Source organism: Macaca mulatta, chromosome 3 (genome assembly GCF_049350105.2).
Source record: "Macaca mulatta isolate MMU2019108-1 chromosome 3, T2T-MMU8v2.0, whole genome shotgun sequence".
NCBI lineage: Eukaryota > Metazoa > Chordata > Mammalia > Primates > Cercopithecidae > Macaca > Macaca mulatta.
In genome coordinates this window covers 75,770,861-75,792,675 of record NC_133408.1, presented here as the reverse complement: position 1 = coordinate 75,792,675, position 21,815 = coordinate 75,770,861, and positions in this window count along the sequence as shown.

The following is a 21,815-nucleotide window of genomic DNA, read 5'->3' as shown; positions in this document are numbered from 1 at the left end:
GCTTCTAACCACTTTGCTATAATAGCCCTCATGTCTAAAATGTAAATTGCCTAAGGTAGATAGATTTTATTCACTGTTTTGATTTCCTCATGATTTTCCTCATGAACCTCAGCCTCTAATGTATAAAAACAAATATTTGCTTTGCAGTATGTTCAAGCATCTAATCACATGTTTGGTGGGACACTGGAGCATAGCATCCTTTGATAATTTATTTTACACACTTGTATTCTGTTTCGTTACTTTACACAGGCATGGCTATTCTATGATAATGTGGAACTATTTGATCCAAATCTTATAGAATACTTTTGTGCTCAAACCTCTGTAAATAGGCCTTCAGTGGCCTTGTCTGCTTTGTGAAGCGTTGCCTGTGTCCTCAGAATCTGTTTGAAGAGTTTCCATGTCAACTTCAGGGCTTCACAGGCGATATCCCTGGATTCTGATCCCAGGGACCAGCGGAGGCTGTAGTGGGGCTTAGTGCCACAACAGAGGTAACCCTTCATCATGTGCCACTCAAGATCACAGAAATCACAACATCTCTAATGCCACAGCAAAAGTAAGGTCAAATAAGGAAGAGAGTATCACTCTCTCCTTCCTGATGTTTCTCTTGTAAACTCTAAGGCCACATGGGGTATGTAAGGAAGATGATTCCAATTATATTTCCTCTAAACTGGACTGCATATTTGAGAATAAAATGAGCTGATTTTTTAAATTACAGTGGAGCAACAGAGATAAACTGCCCATTTCCCAGGTGTACAAACTGATGTATATATGGTCACACTAGAAATAGAAAAATCAACAAATACATAAACATAATTCCCACAAGCTCTGACTCATTATTTCATGTCTGACCAATGATTGTGCCTTAGTTCGTAGACAAATCATTAGCTTGCAAGTTTGGCAGATGAAGCTTGAAAAACCTTTAAACACATGCGTGTACGTGCACGTGCGTGCACACACACACACACACACACCCTTCAAGAAGTTTTAGCCTCTTTGTCTCCATTTTGCATAAAGTAGGCCTATTTTCTAATAGTTAATTTGTCACTTATTATTAAGGATGTTAATTTCCACATCTTTTCCAGCGATAGTTTGGAAGTGTAATCCCATTGTGTATCTTTAATATATTTTCAACATAATACATCTGCTAGATTCCAAATTACATTTCAGTGAGTAGTTCTCGTCTTGTATTCAACCTCCATTTAATGTTTGCACTCAAATGGAACAACTTGGTAAGCAGTTCTGTCAAGATTTAGTAACTTAATCTGGATTCCTGTTAAACTGCTCTTCATAACTAAACACTTGGGTAGACTCTGGCTGAGACCTCATTGCTGGAAGCTAAATATACACTGATTAGGAGAGAAGCAACCCTGGGGCATGTTACTGAACAAATGGATCATCATTTTTATGCAGACATTTGTACTTGAAAAAAGATCACAATTTAATAAGTAACAGACGCAAGAAGAAGATAAATGATAGAAGTTATTGGAGAGCGAAGGACTTGCTAAAGATAGGGCAAGATCTCTGATTAATGAAAGAAAAAATTAAAACTGTTCCAAACATGTTGTCTGGCCACTAAATGTAAATATCATGTGGCCTGACTGATACACAGATGAAACAGCATTTTAAAACTATGAATAGGAACCACTTACTTTTCCACACTGAACAACATTTTATCTCTTTGAATAGTAAACTCTTTGTCGACAACAGCCAGATGTGGTCATTGAAAGCTAACTACCGTGTTGGACTGCATGTCTAGTGAAGTGGAATGGATGAGAGGGGACAAAAATTCCATTTTCTGACCAAGCCAAATAATTCTGCCATTATCGCATTACAATTAGCCCTTCATAATTAGAAGGAATCGAGTGGCTTGGGGTTTTAATCAGAATTGGTAATAGAAAAATGGAAATGGTTTTAAATTATGCCCTATGAGACACACTTACAGGAAATGGTGAGGATGTAAGTAAACAGGAAGCAAATATTGATAAGTGCAGTCATTTGGGGGTGGTTGGGAAAATCACATGAGACTTTTTGTCTGTGGCTTTGAGGTCTCATCCGGAGCACATTGGAAAAAGAGAAGTAAATGGATTTGATCTCAATATAAGTTTTCAGCAGTTAGAACTGCTCAAATGAGGAATATTTAGTTCATTATTACCACACATATTTAAGTAAGTCTGATGACTACCAGATGAGCCCATCGTGGTGAAGACTGAAATATCTGATGGGTGGTTGATTACATAGCCACCTGATCTTTCTATTGTAATGAAATTCTCTATCTTCCCCTTCCTCATAATCAAATAGAGATAGGGAATGCAGGAGGAATTTAGCGTACTTCAACAAAATTATTCAATAATAAGCATTTTATTAGGTAAATGAATAATTTAGATCCCATTTCTCAAAAAAAAAAAAAAAAACCGGTTGAAGAAACACAATTCAGTGACATTGTTCAGTCGTTATATGGGTTTAGTTTCTGAGGTGAGAAGTTGGCTGTTCATCTCCACAGAGGGTTGAATGAAAGAAAACTGAGCTGCAATAAAGAAGGAATAATTTAAAGTATATGTATTAAAAGTTTCTTACTTTAAGTGGGTATACAATGTTGAACCTTCTGCCCTGAAAATTTTAATAAAGAATAATAACAACCCATTTGGTTACATATAACTGTGTTATCAGAATGTTGTAACACATTAAGTCCGTGATATCTTTGTAATGAAGTTATATCTAGTTACATGTATTCAAAATACAAAGAATGCCAATGTAAATGGAAAAAGCAACTCAATTCTCAAGGTTTGGAGAATTATTAGTATGTCTACTGAACATTGTCTACTACTTTGCCACAGAAGAATTGGTTCTAAAACATGTCCTTGGCACAATCTCCAGCCAGGGAGTGGGCACCAGTTTGGCTTCAAGGTGTGACCTCTCTCCCTGTACAATATTTTAAACATAGTGTTCAATGAATACTAAGATAAGCACAGGATTTGCAACACGTGAGCTTAAATTTTCCACTATACGATCTTGAAAACAAATATCTGTTAGTGTTTTTTTTTTCCCCAGAAATTTAGTTTCCTAGCAGATAAAATGTAGCAGATAAAAATCTTCCTAGAAGATTTCCAGAGTGAGGCTATATTGCATATTTGTTGTTTGAACACAGTGAGAACCCTGGTAAATGTGACGTTGCCTGAGGTTCTGCCTTCTTGGGGACTTCAAGAAGCACTCCAGGAAGAGTGTGACAGGGCATCTTGGAACAGGGGAGAGGAGACGCTGAGCCCTTCCTCTCACACAGATGAGGTGTCTGCCTACCCTTGAGCAGCTGGGCTAGGCACACAGCACCCACAGGCTTTGAGAGCTTCTTAAGTGTGTTCTACCGAAATATTTAGATGAGATTATGAGGTATTCAAAAAGGTTTTTCAAAGCAAAATAAGTTTGGGAAACTGCATTATGTAAAGTTTGCTTAGAGCTTTCACATGCTAAGGTGCAACGTTTAGAGCTTCTGAAAGTACCAGTGCACATGATGAAACTGATGAATGGTGGTCACATCCCTATGGTTAAGTATTTGGGGACCAAAATCATTTCTCACAATCTATCCTTCCCGGTGCCATAAAGTTCCAATATATAGGGTCATGGTTGAGCACTTGGTGAAAGTTGAATAAAAATATCTAACACTTCTTGTATCTGGAGCCAGGATGCCAGGTAGGCCTGAAAAGCATTTGTTTAAAAACTAATGTTCTTGGATGCCTGGAACATGAGTTTGATTTTATCAACTTTAAAAATGGAAAAGAAAAAGAGTAACTAGGTTGAGTACAATGAGTCCTTTTAAAAATATATCTTTTTAATTTTTGTTCAAAATCATTATTGCTTTTATTACAAAATAAAACAAAAAAAGAAAAGCACACAAACAAATCTACATTTTATGGAATTAATGTAATGTCAAGACACATTTTAAGAAAAGATTAGCTGGGTAATCCAGAAACAGATACAACTCTTTTGTTTTATAAATTATTGTTCCATTTTTTTACTGTTATATTTCTTTTCTCTCTGAAACAAGACTTAAAGCATTGCTTCTGCTTTCTAACCATTTTTGTTGTTGTTGTTATATTTATCAGTATGGAGTCTTCCTTTTTTCAGCCTTCACTCTCTGTCTCCTGGTTAAATGCTGATGTCCACTCAGAGATCTGATGGGGTCCCGGTAGCTAAACGTGGCAGTGAAGAAAGCAGCAACCATGCTAGGGCTCAGAAGAAGAAAAATGTGAGAAAGTTTGTAACTTCCTAGAGATTTGGAGGGCTCAGAAGACAGGAAGATGTGGGAAAGTTTGAAACTTCCTAGAGACTTGTTGAATAGCTTTGCTCAAAATGCTGATAGTGATATGGACAATAAAGTCCAGGCTGAGGTGATCTCAGATAGAGATGAGGAAGTTGTTGAGAATTGAGTTAAAGGTCACTCTTGCAATTCAAAGAGACTGGTGGCATTTTGCCCCTACCCTAGAGGTCTGTGGAACTTTGAGCTTGAGAGAGATGATTTATTGTATCTGGTGGAAGAAATTTCTAAGTAAAGAGTTCAAGAGGAAGCAGAGCATAAAAGTTTGAAATATTTGCAACCTGATGATGTAGTAGAAGAGAAAAACCCATTTTATGGGGAGAAATGCAAGCCACCAGCAGGAATTTGCTTAAGTAATGAGTAGCCAAATGCTAATTGTCAATACAATGGGGAAAAAGTCTCCGTGATATCAGAGACCTTAATGGCAGCCCCTCCCATCACAGACCCAGAGGCCTAGAAGGAAAAAATAGTTTCTTGGGTCAGGTCCAGGATCCCCCTGCTGTGTGCAGGCTCAGGACTTAGTGCTCTGGGTCCCCACCACTCCAGCTATGGCAAAAAAGGGACCAAGATGTAGCTCAGACTATTGTTTTAGAGGGTGCAAGTCCCAAGACTTGGCAGCTTCCACAAGGTGTTGAGCTTGTGACTGCAGAGAGGTCAAGAATTAAGGTTTGGAACCTCCACCTAGATTTCAGAGGATGTATGGAAATGCCTGTATATCCAGGCAGAGACATGCTGCAGGGGCGGAGACCTCACGGAGGTGTTAGGGCAGTTCAGAAGGGAAATGTGGACTGTGAGCTCCCACACAGAGTCTCCCACCATCAGCTTCCACTGTGTGCCTGGAAAAGTTGCAGACAATGACAGCCCCTGAAAGTAGCCAGAAGAGAGGCTGTACCCTGCAAAGCCACAGGGTTGGAGCTGCCCAATTTCGTGGGAACCTACTACTTGCATCAACATGACCTGTATATGAGCCATGGAGTCAAAGGAGATCATTTTGGAGCCTTAAGATTTGACTGCCCTCCTGGATTTTGAACTCATGGGGCCTGTAGCCTCTTTGTTTTGGCCAATCTCTCCCATTTGGAATGAGTGCATTTACCCAATGCTTGCACCCCCATTGTATCAAGGAAGTAACTAACTTACTTTTTATTTTACAGGCTGATAGATGGAAGAGACTTGCTTTGTCTCAGATGAGACTTTGGATTGTGAACTTTTAGGTTAGTGCTGAAATGATATAAGACTTTGGGGGGCTGTTGAGAAGGCATGATTGGTTTTGAAGTGTGAGGCTATGAGATTTGGGAGGGGGCCAGGGGCAGAATAACATCATTTGGCTGTGTCCCCACCCAAATCTCATCTTGAATTTTAGCTCTCATAATCTCCCCATGTCATGGGAAGGACTTGGTGGGAGCTGGTTGAATCATAGAGGCAGGTTTTTCCCATGCTTTTCTCATTACAGTGAATAAGTTTCATGAGATCTGATGGTTTTATAAAGGGGATTTCCCTTGTACACACTCTCTTTGCCTGCTGCCATGTAAGACATGCCTTTGCTCCTCCTTCGTCTTCCACTATAATTGTAAGGCCTCCAGCCACATAGAACTGTGAGCCCATCAAACCTCTTTCCTTTGTAAATTATCCAGTCTTGGGAATGTTTTTATTAGCAGCATGAGAATGGACTAATGCATGCAGTAATCAAAGACTTCACAGAAATTTTTTAAATGGAGGAAGAGAAAATTATCTCTGGATCTGATTCAGAACCATATGTATGGCTAACAATCTAGTGAAATGGAACGCATTGTAGAAAAACTATAAATCCAAGTATAATCATGGAAGCAATTGCAATTGTTCTGAAAAGCAAGATCCTGCTGTACGTATTTTGAAGGGTCTAAATCATAATTGGAGAATTAGGAATTTCTTCATAGAAATTTTAATTAAAAAAGAAAATAAAAATTGCATACATATATGAGAGGAAAACAACTTGGTATTTATAAAGCAAGCAGGTATTAGTTCTAAACTAAATGCCAGGGTTCAGATAATTTAGATATAAGAATAAGATGATCTGAGAATATTATATTGGGTAGGTTGTTTGTTACACATGGAGAAAATAGACAAAGGCTTTCAGATGTGGAAAACCATATTACAGTCATATACCTAAAATAAAACAGGAAGAGAAGGGAAAACATAGGTAAGAAAGAAGGGGGAGAGTCCGGCTTTTCAACATATGAAAAAATTAAAAGCAATAAATATGCAAACTATTAAAATGCCAGAAAAAAATTGATGGTGTACTTGAAATGCTGGATTAACCTCTGAGACTTTTAACATTCATAACAACTTTCAAAAAAGACCTGAAGAGATTCATCATGTCAGTAAGCTCCACCTGACTAAATTACTTACCCTAATGTGGTCAAAGGGTTGATGTTTTATTTTATAATTAATAGAAAATTATAGTTAATTTCTCATTATGGTTGAAAACCATAATAGGACATAAAAATACTCTGGGAAGATATTTCTTTTCAGACAGGAGATGATGACTTATTCAAAAGCCTAAACCATGAAAATTATAATTATGATAGTAAAATAACTCAAGAAAAAAATATAAGAACCAAATGTAACCACAGGCTCAACAGATTCATGCTTAAGTAATAGGACTATGTTTATTTTTATTTTCAATTCAACATATCTTTAATGACTACATTTTTTCTACTTCAATTTAAACTGTTTAATAAGAAAAATTACCTTTTATGAAAACATTAGCATTATTTAAACCACTGCTATTTTTAACAGTGTCACAGTATTTGTCTGCTATGAAAAAGGAACAAAATCATCCAAAGTAAGAAACAGTAGGAAAAAAAAATCCTGTAATTTTATTTAAGAAAATATTTTAAAAGATTAAAAAAAGGTTTTTTTTGTTTGTTTGTTTTGTTTTGTTTTTTTGAGACGGAGTCTAGCTCTGTTGCCCAGGCTGGAGTGCAGTGGCCAGATCTCAGCTCACTGCAAGCTCCGCCTCCCGGGTTCACGCCATTCTCCTGCCTCAGCCTCCCGAGTAACTGGGACTACAGGCGCCCGCCACCTCGCCCGGCTAGTTTTTTATATTTTTAAGTAGAGACGGGGTTTCACCAGGTTAGCCAGGATGATCTCGATCTCCTGACCTCATGATCCGCCTGTCTCAGCCTCCCAAAGTGCTGGGATTACAGGCTTGAGCCACTGCGCCCGGCCTAAAAAAAGTTTTAATGTAAATGATGAAATGATCACAGCTGGTTTCCAAGGTAAACAGGCAGAGAAATTGTCTTGGTCCATTTGGGCCCCTATAACAGAAAACCATAGATTGGGTGACTTCAACAACAAACATTTATTCTCATAGTTGTGGAGGCTGGGAAGTCCAAGATCAAGGCACCAGCATATCCTTTGTCTGGAGAGGGCCCACTTCCTGGTTCATAGACTGCTGTTTTCCTGCTGTGTCCCCATTTGGCAGAAGAGTCAAGGGCATTCTCTCTCATCTCTTCTTATAAGAACACTATTCCCATTAGAAAGGCTCCACTCTCATACCTAATTACCTCTCAAAGACTCCCCCTCTTAACACCACCCCCATTCATGGCTAGGGTTTACATATATGAATTTAAGGGGCACCACAAACTTGCAGTTCATAACAGAAGTTAAATACCATTTATGTCACTTGCTAGGAGAGCTGACCTTGGGAAAGTCCTCAGTGTTTAGAAATCTCTCAAGCATTCTTATACCGATTACAAAAGATAAAAGTGTGCTAAATACTCTTTTATATAGACAATACCCAAGGCACTCATTATTTATCACAATAATGATCTTCAACCCTGACTGTACATTAAAATACCCTGTGGTGCATTTAAAAAAAAATGCAACTTAAAAGCATGATTCCAAACCTATTAATTATCATTTCTTAGGATGGAATCTGTACATCAAATTTTTTCAAAGCTCCCTGAGAAATTATGGTGCACCAAAAGGTTAAGAAAATAGTGAAAACAATAGAATAAAGTTTTCCCATCAGAAGTTATATATACATGAATGGTCTAATTTTAATTTATAAAGCATTTGTTCCAACTTCCCAAGATCTTATTCATGTAATTATATGAATTCACGTGGATAATACAAATGAAGGTAGACATAGGTTTTTAGAGTTTGTGGACTGGAAATCAATACCACTCTTGCAAAAGCAGAGGTGTTTACAAGCTATTTTTAAAAATATATTCACAACAAATTTAGGAAGTGTTTATTGCACTTTTCTTGTGTTTGCATTTCAGAGGGAGGAAAAGTGAGCTTGTGTTAAATCATATACTTTACGGATGTGTTTGTGCTTGCTACTCCAGGCAGGAGGTAAATGAATAAACAGAATTACAATACAGCAAACAAACTAGGTTTTCTTTTTAAGTGCCATCTCCTGGAGAAAGAGGTCAGGCTGAGAAATGCCCTCTATTCGCACTTATCCTTTACAAAATTCAGGATTTTTCATGCCAGGCACCTATTCTCACATATTTTCCCTTTACTTGTGTGTTTCTTTCCACCTCATTATTTATTTACTTATCATTTTCTGACCTTATTTACAGTCTAAGAATACAAAACAAACCCAATTCAGTTTAGAATTCTATGTATGAGAGAAACTTCCAAATTGAAGAATATGCAAAAATTTGCTTAGAATTCAGTTATGAGACTTTTCCTTCATATTGGGTGAGAAAAAAAATGAAGGTTTTACTAATATATTTTCAATCATATATAAGAGAAGGACAAAGGAATTTTTCTTATAGCAGAAAAAGGTAATTGGCTTTGTAACTTCACATTCCAATAGCCTAATTCATTTTTCTTAAATACAATGCAAACCATTCAGCACACCAGTTTAGTTTACAATTGCAAATGCATGTAACTTATTCAAACAGAAGCAAACATACACATTTATTCCACAAGTATTCCTTGGGCAATTTCTGTCTCTTTGGTACCGTGCTAGATTTTGGGGATGGATGCAGGGAAGAAGATATCATCAGTCCACACCCTTGTGGAGCTTAAGTGACATTGGAGGGGACAGACAATGAACAAGACAACAAGCAAGAAAACAAACCTTTACAAGCCAGTGATCCCCGTGGAGAAGGAAATGAACAGAGTTTTGCAATAGAAATAATGAAGGGATTATTTAGGAGGTTCTATTTTTGATTAAGTGGTCAGAAAACTCCTCCCTAAAGATGCAGAAGCTGAAATGGGGAGTTAAATATGCACAGCCTTGTGACAAGTTGACTGATGAGTAAAACTGACCAGACCGGGGTGGTTCTGTTTTGTGAACAGAAAAGAGGCCGGTGTGTCTGGAACATAGCAAGGCAGGGAGACTGGATTCCGAGTAAGGATTTAAAAGTAGACGGGACCTGAAAGATATGGGATGTATATTTTATTGTAAGGGCAAAGTGAAGTCATTGAATGACTTTGTGGAAACTCCAAAATCAAGAAGAAATCATGACTAGGTTTCCGTTTACAAAGCATGCTGGCTGCTGTGTAGAGAATGGGCTGAGGGCGTTGGAGGGGGCAGCAGGGAACAGCCAGAAGCCCCTTGCGGAATTCTTGGTGAAAGATGTTGGGAACTCTGCCCTAGGTGAGTGGCAGTGCACATAAGTTGTAGCCACACATGTGAGATACATTTTAAAGGAAAACTCACAAGCCCAACTGATGAATTAAATGTGAGGGGTTGAGAAAAGAGAATAATTCAAGTTGATTACTATGTTTCTGGCCAAGGCAACTAGAAAGAAGGAAAAATTGGTATCAACGGATGACGAAACTGGTCAGGGCACATGCTTAGAGGTGTGTTCAAAAATTTCATTATGATAATCTTTTTTTTTTTTTTTTTTTTTGAGACGGAGTCTCACTCTCCCGCTCTGTCACCCAGGCTGGAGTGCTGTGGCGCGATTTTGGCTCACTGAAAGCTCCTCCTCCCGGGTTCATGACATTCTCCTGCCTCAGCCTCCCCAGTAGCTGGGACTACAGGTGCTCTCCCTCCACCATGCCCAGCTAATTTTTTGTATTTTTGGTAGAGACGGGGTTTCTCCATGTTAGCCAGGATGGTCTCCATCTCCTCACCTTGGGATCTGCCCGCCTCGGCCTCCCAAAGTACTGGGATTACAGGCGTAAGCCACCACGCCTGGCCCCATTATGATAGTAATAATAGGTGAGATGCCTATAAAATATCCAAGTGCAGATGTTCAGGATGGAATGAAAAATAATATGGAGATCAGATAAGTGGTCTAGACTGGAAACATAAATTTGGGTTTCATCATTTAGATGACCTCTTAAGGCATGGGAATGAATGAGATACTCCAAGGAGAGAACAGAGATAGGAAAGAGAAGGGGGCCCAGATGCTACCACGTGGAATTTTATTTGAGGAAAAGTAATCAGCAAAGGAAACTAAGGGCAACCAGAGAAGGGAAAGACAGGAAGCATATCAGGCCATGTTATAGGAACAAACAGCCTAGGAATGTTAGTGTCTGACAAAATCAGATCTTGATTTCTCAATCAAACCACATGATCCGTTCAGGTTGGCTCAGGGATTACTCCAAAACCAAGGCTGAGAAAGCCACTGTTTTCAGTATTGCCTATTGCCATGGCAGGAGGAAAGAGCCGGGCAGATTTCAAATGGACAGATCAGTGTTGGTGCCCGGCAGCTATGGGTCTCAATTCTACTCAAATGTAATCAGTCATTGCTAGTCACTTAGTCCCCAACTGTGCAAGAGCTATTTCGCCATGCACTGAACTATGTGGTGAACCATATCAAGGTCAGTAACAATCTGCTTTTCTGCTGGTCAGATATTTCTCACTCTTACTAAAGAAGTCAACCAAGCCAGAATCCCAACCAGTCATAGCATCAAAGCACGGATCTGTGGGTAGTGTTTGGTAATTAGTGGACTACATCATATTCAGGTTTGGGTTCTTTTCATATAGAGACCTAAGAAACAAAACAATGTGTCTACCCCAAAAGAACCTACAATGCATTGATGGAGTGGAGTGGATAGGTAATCTCATTCAAAACTCCCATTTGGAAAGGCACTCATAGAAAATTCTTTGCAAAATCTTCCTGGTTATGGTCTCATTCTTCTCCCTAGAAGGGTCTCTCCATTGCATAGTTCTCCAAGGACCTTGGCTTCCCATTATGTAAGTTGGTTCCTTTTTTATCATGCTCTTTGGACACATGCGAATCAAGCATTGGACAATATATTTTCCTTGGACACTGAGCAGGTTTTTCTGTCTGCTTCTTAACCATAGAAAGATTTTGCCCAAGGGGTTATCTTAAATCTTGAAAAATCAAACACGTTTATAATCTAGGCTTATGGTGTTTTCAGCAGCGCAGTTGCCTCACAAACATTCCCTGCTTCTTATCTCTTTTATTCCAGTGAGCTCTATGTGCCAATTTATGTAAGACGTGCCCTCCTCTCTCTTATTTATTTCAGATATTTTCAGTCTAACAGGCTCCACAGGGAGAGTGAAGCCTTTAGTTTCTTTTTCTTGAGCAATTTTGCTAAAAGTTTATTTACAGGGACCATCTTGACTCTCTCTGCACCAGGAAAAACAGGTGTCACCATTGCTATCTGGATAGACACTGTTAAGTTTTCAAAATCTTTAAAAATTATTTTCAAATAATTTACAGAATTAAGAGTAAAGGAATAGTGAAACACAACTATTAGAAAACCTTAATAAGAATTTAAACAGATAACTCGTGTTTTTAATTCCATATTTACCTGGTGGGAAGGGTATACGCATGTGAAATAAGCAGTGTTCTTTGAAAGCAACTCACTGCTCGCCAACTCTCATAAAATAAACTAGGCCATATCAATCTGGTAAATACTGATTCCTGTCTTCAAACATTCACATCAATTCCATCTTACGACTACTTCATGTGCAGCATATTCTTTCTTCATCAAAATGCGATTGATTTTGAAGCTGTGAAACCTCATAATTTTGTTGCAGAGAGGTTAGCCATCACTTTTGGACCTAATTGTAAAATATTTTTTGTTTTTTTCATTTTTACATTTGTAAACACCAAGTAGAATGCTCTGATAATATTGTGGATTATTTCTACATAACACATGGCCTGCCAATCAATGTTCTTTATGAAGACTTTGTTTTTAGAATACTTTAAGGTTCAAAGCAAAATATGAAGGAAGATACAGAAAATTCTCATATATCCCCTGCCCCCCACATGCAGAGCCTCCCCCACCATTGACAACCTTCACCAGAGTAGTACCTTTGTTACGATTGATAACTATACTGATGGATCATTATCACACAAAGTCCATAATTTACATTAGAGTTTGCACCTGGTGTTTTAAATTTTATGGATTTGGGCAGAAGTATAGTGATATATATCACAGAGAATATTTTCACTGACCTAAAAATGCTCTGTGCTCTGCCTATTCATCCCTCCCTTCCTCCAGCCCCTGGAAACCACTGAGTATTTCACTGCCTCCATAAATTTGCCTTTCCAGAATGTCATATCGTTGGAATAACACATGTATTCTTTTCAGATTGGTTTATTTTATTTAGTAATACACATTTAAGTTTCACTCATGCTTTTTAAGGCTTGATAGCTCATTTATTTTTAGCATAATATTCTATTGTATAGGCACACAACAGTTTATGTATCCATTCACCTTCTGAAAGACATCTTGGTCAATTCTGAGTTTTGGCAATTATGAATACAGCTGCTATAAACATCTGTGTGAAGGTATTTGTGTGGGAATAAATTTTCATTTCCTTTGGATAAATACCAAAGAGTGAGATAGCAAAATTGTATGGTAAGACTTTGTTTAGTTTTTAAACAAACAAACAAACAAAAAAGCCAAATGTCTTCCATAGTGGCTGTACAATTTTGCATTCTTATCAGCAATAAATGAGAGTTCCTGTTGCTCCACATTCTCTTCAACATTGGATGTTGTCAGTGTTATGGATTTTGACCATTCTAATAGGAATACAGTGGTATTTTATTATTGTTTTAGTTTACATTTTTCTGATAACATATGGAATGGAACACCTTTTAAATATGCTTATTTTCCATCTGCATAACTGAGATGTCTATTAAGGTCTTTGGCCAATTTTTAAATTGTATTGTTCATTTTATTACTACTGAAACTTAAGATTTCTATTTGGATAACAGTTCTTTATCAGATATGTTTTTTGCAAATATATTCTCCTAGTCTGTGTCTTGTCTCCACTTACTTGACAACGTCTTTCACAAAGCAGAAAATTTATATTTTAATTACATCTGGCTTCTCAATTCTTTTTCTTTCCCCTATGGATCATGCCTTTGGCACTGTATCTAAGGAGTCATCACCAAACCCAAGGTTACCTAGATTTTATTTGTGACATGAATTTTCACCATCGTATGTGATATTGTTAAAAGATTGTGTGATAACATCCCTTCTGTTGAATAACTCCATGGAGATTACATATTAATTTTTCATTCTTAGAAATATATTATGGTTTACTCATTGATTCTTGAATTTGAGAAAATTCATCTAGAATATTTTTTCTGATGACATGTAGTCTGAAATTTCACTTACATAATGAGTTTTATTATCATCACTAGTATCTTAAGTGCTATATATATCTCTTTGCATTCACACTTTGATTCATATAATAAATAAGGATATCATTCTCTTTGCCTTTTTGGTAGAATTCTTTATAAAAATTCTGATTTCTGAAGTTTGTTTAATGTTATTTTAAAGAAGGCTACAGGATCATGCTATTAAACTATTTTATACCTTCCTGAAAAATGATAAAATTGTACAACTCACTAAAAAACTGAAGATTATGTAATATTGATAATTTATTTTACCACTGCATTATTCTAGTGATTCAATTTCATTTTTAATTTATTCTCTTTTAGGTGTTGTTCAAAATAATTTAGGATTAACATTCTAAGCTGATTCAAAGCAAAATATGTCAAGATACAGGTAATGTAAGATGACTAAGCTCTTGTAAAATACATTGGATTCAAAAGCGGTCCAATCAACTCATATTAAAAATACTATCTTTTATTTAAAGTCAACTAATTTTAGATATTAATTCTATCTACAAAATACTTTCATGACTTTATTTGAAACATGAAATATCATATTTTCTGTTAAATATAATGTGATATTTTTCCTTCTCTATCTTTGAATGATCCTTAAGAAAAAATATAATGACATAGCACTCCTTACAAAGAGTTAAACTACTCAAAAATATGCTAAAATCAAAACTTGGATTCAAAGCATGTTATATCTGCTGTTACACCTTGGATTACTCCATTAAGAAATGATAATAAGAAGCATAATATTAATATCCTTGACTTGACCTTGACACAGAGCTGACGTTTTGTTTTTTTATTTCTTTTTAGTAACACATACAAACAGCAACATACACAAATCCATTTCTCTATCTAGATCATTCCATGATGTACCCACTTCTGTCCCACCACTCACATTAAGAAACTGCATTAAGAATAGCTTCCCAGTAGTCCCCCTCTTGCCCCTTCAATCACCGTTTCTTGTGAAGGGAACTGTTCTCTCGAGTTCCATCACCATAGATAAGCTCTGCCTGTGTATGAAATTTATATAAATGAATTATACAGTAAGCCCTCCTTTTTGTATGTCTTCTTTTCATCAGCATTTTTTTTCTGAGATCATTGATGTCACTGTAGTTTGTTCATTCTATTTTTCTAAAGTTCTGTCCTATGAATATAATACATTTATCCCTTCTTATGCTAATATGGATAGCTTTCTATTTTTACTGCTACAATAGTACTGTTATAAACAGTTTTTGTATTTCTTTTTGTTGAATGCATCCAGCTATTTTTGTTGGCTTTATAATTAAATTAAGTAGGATTCAACTTTTATTAGTACTGCTAGTTTTCAAAAGCAGTTGAGTCGAATTACATTTCTGTCAGCAACATATGAGATTTCTTCTGTAGAAAAATCCTTTCTAAAACGTATTGACAACTTTTTTTTTAGTCATTCTGGCATGTATATTGTGTATCTGAAGTTATTTTCTAATGAATATAATGAATGATGAGATTTAACACATTTTTTATATGTTGATTGATGATATGAATATATTGTTTTCTTTGGAAGGCATGTTCAAATTTTTGCTTATATTTTGGTATCTGTCATTTTTGTTGATTTGTTGAAGCTTTCAAAAATATACATTCTGGATACAATTGCTTTGTCAGATGTGCGTACTGAAAATATCCTATCACACTGAGGATTGCTTTTTACTTTCTAGATGTTGTCTTCTTTTTCTTCAAAGTTTAAAACCTAAAGCTAGCTCTTTTTGTCACTTATTAAATAAAATTATCCCCACTCCTGCATCATTAAGTTTCTCTTAAAAGCTTTTAACTGAACTATTGCTTAAATGCCTCCTCAGTTTTATATTTTATTAGTTAGAAGTCTACTTATTAACATTACCCCTCTTATGTGTGCCACATTATTGCAAGTGACAGTCTTACCAAAAGGATGACTCACTGTATTGCAGTCTTCAATGGTGATTAGTTTGTTGTCTTTTATGGGGTCTCTAAAGCAATGCCAATGTCGTGCAATGTTTTGCTTTTTTGGTTGCAGCAGCACCTACTTATGAGTCAGAAGTGACCAGGTTATGGTAACGACAACAAAATAACACAGTCTCAGTGGTGATATATGTATAAAAAAGGCTACTTCTTATTCTCTCCAGATCTAGGGAACAGCTCACTCCAAAACCCATGCCACAAAGACAGCCAAGCTTCAAAAAGTTGCTTTAATTAAGATACATGGACAATGGTCAAGAAGGTGACTTGATCTGGAACTGATACAGGAACTCCTGCTCATATTTCATTGGCCAGAATGCGTTACATTCCCATCAAGCTCCAGTGGGTAGGAAACAGCACATGCTGAGACAGTAACAACCAGTGGTCATCCTTCATGAGAAAGCAAATCTAGGCTCTTGGATCCTCAGTGAATAGAGTATTTTATGAAGGAAATAAATGGTCCCTGTAAATCATAGAAGAACATGTAAAAGATTCCATGTCAAGCCAAAGACCGTGATTACACTCCAGACCACCATATCTGAGCACTATCTCCTCACTGCTAAAAGGGAAGTCAGTGAGCCTCAGATACACAAGCTAGCAAGCAATCAAGCACATAATTAGATTAACTGTAGGGTGCAGTGGTTGACAGAACAAGTTTTCAATGAATATATGAAGTATTAATATTATCCAGCTCGGTTTTAAAACAGAAATGAATATATCCATGCATTTCTTAATATAGTTGGGGCACCCGTGAAATGGAAGGAATTCTCCGCAGTAACAATGCGAATATTTTTTCTAGTCCTTTCTCAAGCACTAGTATTCTGAAAATATTCTTATAAGTAATAACCAATTCTTTATCTAAAATATTGAAGGGAAAATATGCAGTCTCTTTTCTTAATTTGAATTAGGCATCTCACTCTAAAACTTTCTCCCCTTTGTATTTGTTGGATCTCAGTAGAGAAAACCAATTTGATGGAGGAAAATTATGAACACTTATATGTAGATGGCATCTTGAAGTTTACATTTTGAAAACACACGTATACATTTAAACCATATAACTGTAAAGAAGAAAGTTATTATTTTACTTAAATAAGTATAATAAATTGTGCCCAAAGTTACAGCGAGCCTCAGATACAGATTCCTCAGAGCCTGTTTATATGATAATTGCCAACCCCGGTATGACCTCAACTTCAACATCCACAAACAGACCTAGAGTCCTCCTTCCCTTGACCTTCTGCGCTAGTTTGGGTTCTCAGAATCAGGCACCAAGACATGTTTGACATGCAGGAGATTCACTGGGATGAATACCTGTGAAAGATAAAGAAGGAAAAGAGGCAGTGTTAAGGGAAACTTCAGATTCGACACAGGTCCGGCAACTGTGAGCAGATTCGACACAGGTCCCACACAGGGAGAAAAGCGGGGAGTCAGGAAGGAAGAGTTGCAGACTGCAGTGGGCTTCTAACAATGAGGAGTTCTGGAGCTGAAGGGACTGTCCGGGTCCCACAGCTCTCACATGGGTCAGCAGGAGTAACTCTTTCCCCAACCCATGCTCACTGCTTAGCCAGGAGCAGCCAGGGCAGGGTAACACAGCAGAGAATTGAGATGGGTAGCTCTGAGCTGTCATTTAAATACACTCCTCAGAGCAGCATATTTCTCTGGCTGCAAAAGCCACTGAAATCCCTTTCTGCATTGCTTAATTTAAGCAATTATTTAAGAAATTATTTATTTATTTATTATCCAAGCAATAATTTAAGCAAGTGACTTCTCAGTTCACTAGGAACCATGTTATAAGCTTTGGATTTTGTGCTTGAATGTGCCCATCCTCCACTGCTCATGTAGGAATTCATCCCTTCATTAACACTGTACCCAATGCTCGAGGTTCAAGTGATTCCATTGGTTGCCTGCATTGTTGCAACAGCCTGCTCATTTATTCTATAGCATTTATTATCTCCAAACATCTTTGAAGATATCCCTCGTCAAACAAGTCAGAAAAATTCTAAAGCATTTCCTGAAGTTTTCATTCTTTTCTTCCACTCACTATACCTTACCCAATCTTGCTAATTCTTCTCTTACACCGGTTTCATCATTTACTGGGTTTTGACTTCTGGTTTAGACATAATCTCTTCTAAAATATAGCAATGACAGTTTAGTTACCTCAATGCTTCCAGGTTCATCCAGCTAACCCGTCCTTAACACTGATGCCAGAGTCACTTAACTGAAATACAGATCATACTCTTCCCTCACTCATTCCCATTGCTTCCACAGGGCGCATAAGACAAAAGTAACTCCTTAGCCTATCATTCAATTTCCTTCACAGTTTTATTTGGCAAACTGTTTTCAGTGTCATCTCTCACCATTTATTACATCTCCACTATGTTCCAGCCCAAGATCAGACCCCCATCCTAGGCAGGTGGGCACTGTAGATGAGCAAGCACACAGTAATGAGTGGCAGTGTGAAAAATGTTTCTCCACCGAGAGAAACCAAGCTCAATTTTTAAAAAGTCATTGCTTGGGAGCCAAATGCAGCACAGAACTCTGGTGCCCACCAAGATGGCAAGCTGGCTGGTTCTGCGGTGCCAAAATCCACTGAAGAAAGCAGAGACCCTGGTGGGAACAATGAATTCCATGAACCAATGAAAATTCTTGAGAGCTGAGGAATTAAATGTGTCCTTGATCTGAGGGATGAAGGTGGTGAAGTAAAAGGCAACCTGGAGTAGGGCTGAGAGATTCGACACAAGGACAGTTGAATAACATTCGCTCTTGTCCTTCCGCAATGTCACAAGGAGAAAATCATTGTCTGATCTTTCCTTGTGGAAATCTGTAGAGTGGCTGAACACTAGGGTGTTCCTGTACCAGGAGAACCATCAGGCCTCCTGAGAAACGTGAGGATGGATGAAGCGTTGATAAAGAGGGGCCTGACCTGACTTTCTGCCTTGGACCATTCCTCTACTCATGTTCCCTACACCAATAAACAGCTGGTTCACAACAGACAGAGATCAACTTTAGCTCCTGCTGTTTTACCTTAAAAACAACTTAAAGGGGACAATTTGACAAAGGGATTACATGTCACATTGATAGCAAAGACAGTAATTAATACTTCCTTTCCTTAAGTTGAGGAATTTTAAAATGGCTAGGTCCTGGTCATTGGCCCTTGCTGCTTACATATTGCAAGACGGTGTGGTGATAACCAAGGGAGTATGAACATACCAAAATAGCTAGATAATTAAGAGATAGGACTGCTTTAAAAGATTAATAAGTAGGCCGGGCATGGTGGCTTACACCTGTAATCCCAGCACTTTGGGACGCTTGGGCCAATAGATGGCTCGAGGTCAAGAGTTCGAGACCAGCCTGACCAACATAATTAAACCGTATCTGTAATAAAAAAATTAAATGGGTGTGGTGGTGCAGGCCTGTAATCCCAGCTACTCGGGAGACCGAAGCAGGAAAATTGCTTCAACCCGGGAGGCGTAGGTTGCAGTGAGCTGAGATGGTGCCACTGCACTCTAGCCTGGGTGACAGAGCAAGATTCCATCTCAAAAAAAAAAAAAAAAATTACTAATAAGTGGAGAATATAAAAAATGTAAATGAAAATATATTGAAAGGAAAAGGAATCTTTAATATAATAACAATACATAAGAAGATGGATGATTTAGGGATATATATAAAACCGAGATCATCAAAATAACTGTCTATTTTAGATATGAAAAGTAAAATATTTGCACAAAACATTATAAGTGCTATAAATAGATGATATAACTAATAAAATTAGTAATTAGGAATAGTAGTTTATGAATCTATAACAGAAGGCAGCACAAAATGATAAAAATAATAAAAAATAGACAACTGGTATTTTTAAATATAAAGGTATGGATTAATATTTATAATATCTAAACGTTCTAAAAGTGTCAATATCTATGTAATAAAATCCTGGAGAGAGGAAAGTAATAAAATTGAAAGGAGAAAATGTTTGAACAGTCTTATAGCATGTGATTTTTTTAGATTGTCTTTATGCAATAAATACAATGCATGTGAAACCCATTTAAGTTGCTATGTATATCAACAGTTTGCTCTTTTTTACATCTGAGTAGTATTCCGTTGTATGAAATATATTACAGTTAATCTTTTTGCCTCTGAAGGACACTTTGGCTATATCTAGTTTTTGGCAATATCAAATGTAATGCCTCTAAACATGTGTGTGTACGTGTTTTTTTATGTGAACGTATGTTTTCTAATAGCAACCATAGAAGATCAATAATGATATTTTAAATAACATTATAAATCAACATCTTTAGGAATCTAAGAAATTTTGTGTGTATAACCAACATAATTAACTTAAGGAATAAAATGTTTTCATAATTATTTTATGAAATTATTTTATGCCTACTTTTGCACAGAGATTGAATAGTTATTTGTGAGAATTTTAGAAAATTTATGTTCTCATTACTATCTCTTTGAATTTTCCTGTAACTATTCTCTTTATAAATGAGTTTGAAACTTCATACTTTAAAGCTCGAAAGAAAAAGCACATAAAGTGGTTTTGTTGGGTATAGGTATATTTTTAAATACCCTTTAGTTTCTGGATGGTTTCTTTATGAGAAATAAAAGGAATTGAATCACAATTATTTTCATATTTGGGGTTTTTTTTCATGTTCTCCTAAGTAAGAACCTTTTCATTACGTCTGTTGATTTCCTCAAATTATTCTTAATAGTTGTGTCATTATCTGGATGTTTTCTTTATTTTACAGCTATTTTCCTGACAGAAAGAATTGTAGCATTTCCAGGTTTTTAATACGTGAGTTATCTGTGGTTTGAGTTGGATAAGTTACCTTGTGTTAGTTATAATTACTATAATAAACTGAGGCCACACATATGTGCCTACATGCAACCCAGCTCTCTTCATAAAATACTGGCGGCAATGAGATGCTTTTGATAGCACTGAACATGTGGGCTCCTCAGAAGAACTAGCTAGGAGAAATTGAGCCTGAAGTCCCACAGGAACAATCTTATGGGAAGGTGAAAGTGGTTCCACAGACATCAAAATTAGTCCAAAGGAATTTTATTATATACATGAGCTGAAGACAGATAAATTTTTAAGTGTAAAAAACCTCAGAGAAAAAGCCTTTGGTGAAAAAGATCCTCAACAAATAAAATATTTTTTCAAAATTCAAGATTTTGACTTCCTATATCTCTTCATGCATTATTTTTAAAAACTAAGTGATGACGATAACTGTGGCTATTGATTATTTAATACAGATGTAGAATCAGTTCTTTACTGTTCTAGGTTTTTTTTTTCTCTCTTCTTTTTTCTTTTTTCCTTTCTTCTTTTTCTTGCTCTTTTATTTAACAAAACTGAAACATATTTTGGAGTCACATTGAAGCATTTGAATGACATGTAGGTAATCTGGTACCTGTGCCTAAGGACTGAGGACTTGCAGTGTCTAAGTTCAAATGTGAATCCTGCAACCGTAAAGATCACATCTTGAAAAAAGTGAATTATGCTGCTATAAAGACACATGCACATATATGTTCATTGCGGCACTATTCACAGTAACAAAGACTTGGAATCAACCCAAATGTCCATCAGTGACAGACTGGATTAAGAAAATGTGGCACATACACACCATGGAATACTATACAGCCATAAAAATGGATGAGTTTGTGTCCTTTGTAGGGACATGGATGCAGCTGGAAACCATCATTCTTAGCAAACTATCGCAAGAACAGAAAACCAAACACCGCATGTTCTCACTCATAGGTGGGAACTGAACAATGAGATCACCTGGACTCGGGAAGGGGAACATCACACACTGGGGCCTATTATGGGGGGGAGGGGGGAGGGATTGCATTGGGAGTTATACCTGATGTAAAGGACGAGTTGATGGGTGCTGATGAGTTGATGGGTGCAGCACACAAACATGGCACAAGTATATATATGTAACAAACCTGCACAGGTTAACAAACCTGTGCTTAACGTA